Here is a 2553-nt window from a genome sequence, read left to right as displayed (position 1 = left end):
TTTTAACAAGTTGATGATATTATTTTAAACCTTATCATTGTGCACAGCATGAACTCAAGGTCATCCTGGGCAATATAACAAAGTCTGGGCTACATAAGAACAGGTCTCAAATAAAAATCAGGGCTGGCGAGATGGCTCAGCGGGTAAGAGCACTGACTGCTCTTCCGAAGGTCCTGAGTTCAAATCCCAGCAACCACATGGTGGCTCACAACCACCTGTAATGGGATCTGACTCCTTCTTCTGCTGCGTCTGAAGACAGCTATAGTGAATTACGTCAGAGCGAGCAGGGCCGGAGCAAGCGGGGTGGCAGAGATCCTGAGTTCAATTCCCAGAAGCCACACACATGAGTGCTCATGGCCATCTGTATAGCTACAGTGTATTCATATAAATAAAATAAATCTTAAAAAATAAAAGAAATAAAAATCAAAATGTAATAACTAAGCTTGCATTGAAGGGCTATGGACAGTTAATGGTTACTGGGAAGGAGTGTGATTTTCCTTAATGCTATAGTCATTGATAAGTTGTCCATGCTTCCTCTACTCATGCAATCAATCATAATTGAGTAAGTTTGACTGGGCCAAAAAAGATCAAAGTAGGAAAGAGCTTGCTGAGAAGATGGCTTTGAGGGGGAAGAAGTGAGAAAACCTCTGTTTGGTGATACACACTTTTTAGAATCTGGAAAAAGCTACCAAAACTCCTCACAAAATATATGTACATGAAAGTGCACACAACTTTGCAATTTCATAAGCTTCCAAATGGCTCTGAAGTCTATTTGTATGATAGTTTAAACTGCTACCTAGTGTATGGGAATCTTAGGACTTGGAATACTGGTAAAACATGATCATCATGAGTAAAGTCCTAGGCTCCATATCAGCAACACACATAAACACACCACACACACACACATGCATACTTCCTACATTAAACTGTGTTTTATCTTCACATAAGCATCAAGTCAAATAAGTGTTCTTGAATATGATCCAGCACTATACTATCAAACTGAGCCACCAGTTACCAATTAGTGTAAACCTAGTGCTGATTTTACTCTATTTTCCAAACTTGCTATTTCCATAATCCTCCACCCCCATTACCTGAGGCTCTGAAGCATTTAGATGAGTAGCAGCATGGTGGTTTCTAAGGATATCAGAGAGATGGGCTGTGCACACAGCAGGTACTATATACTGTCCTCTCTTCCAACAACAGGGGACCAAATGTTTCTCATCAAATTAAAGGAATCTTAAGATGACAGCTCTTGAAATACTTAGCACATGTCAGTGTTATTTTTAGTGACACTGACAATGGTTTTTAAATGTCAGAAATGCTTTCTTAAAGAAAAATCTTCATAGACATTGTACTCATTTTTACTCAACTCCTTGTCACTTACTGGATTGTGGAAGTCATATGTCTGAAGTTTTAATGGCTTTTAAACTTGTACATGGATTAATGCTACATGATAATGATTTTTCAAACTAGAAACCCCAATGAACCAAACAGAAGAAGCAGGGAAAACAATCTCTGGATCTATGCTGGCCCAGAAACAGTTCATTTTGCCACCAGTTAAAATGGGAAAAAATCTAAACACACACAAAGATTTTATACAGTAAATAGGAGGAAATATGCTAAAGGGTGCTCTGGATCTGGCCAGCAAATCCTAAAATGTTAAGATCCAGTTATTCACAAGAAATTTTATTGTGTCCCAGAACAAATCTCAAGATTATCAATGGCAACAAACACAACTAGCACCTTGCCTAGTTAAATTAACATCTGTCACATAAGAACAACTATTATATATTCAAAAGAGCCACAGAAATACAACTAATAAAGAAGACTTAATCAGTTTGTAGAAAAGCATTAAAGTTATTATATGTGCTCTAGGTGGAAGGAGAAAATACAAGCATGTTAAGGAGAAACATGGAAGATAAAATACTGAACTTCCAGAGTTCAAACATCACAGAGATAAACGCTGCTAGATTAGTAGAGATGTATAAAGATGTTTAGAGAACTTTAATACATAGGAAGTGCTACTTTTAAATCCATATAATGTTAAACAGGGAAAAAAATCACTGAGCGATGTAATATCTTCAAGTTCCTTACTAGAATACACCATGTACTTCAGACACAGAGCTCAGAGGCACCTCAGCTGGAATTGGCTCAAAAGCCTCTTCCCTGAGGACTCCCTTTTCATGGTACCAAAAGATACCCTGCAAGGTTCCAAAGAACAGCATCAACCAACAGTCCTACCCGATGATGATGCCTATGAACTACAACAACCAGTATGGTGCCATAACCTCAAAGGTGAAAAAGTGGCACAAATATCTAGGGAGTAACCAACAGCTCTATAATTGGACTTAAGATCTGTTCAAGAAGGAAATCATGCCTTCTTTCCTAGTACTGGAAATCTAGTCAAGAACTCAGAGTGAATGAAATCATGGATCGCAGAGGTGAGTATACAGATAGCATTTTACTGAGCCAGCATAATCCCCTAACTATATTCTAAATATTTACCCTTCAACCCATAGATAATTGTAGCCCTCGCCCCACATCAACAAAGCT

This window comes from Mastomys coucha, chromosome X (genome assembly GCF_008632895.1).
Source record: "Mastomys coucha isolate ucsf_1 chromosome X, UCSF_Mcou_1, whole genome shotgun sequence".
Classification (NCBI taxonomy): domain Eukaryota; kingdom Metazoa; phylum Chordata; class Mammalia; order Rodentia; family Muridae; genus Mastomys; species Mastomys coucha.
The sequence above is the reverse complement of the archived record's forward strand: the minus strand, read 5'-3'. Positions refer to the sequence as shown.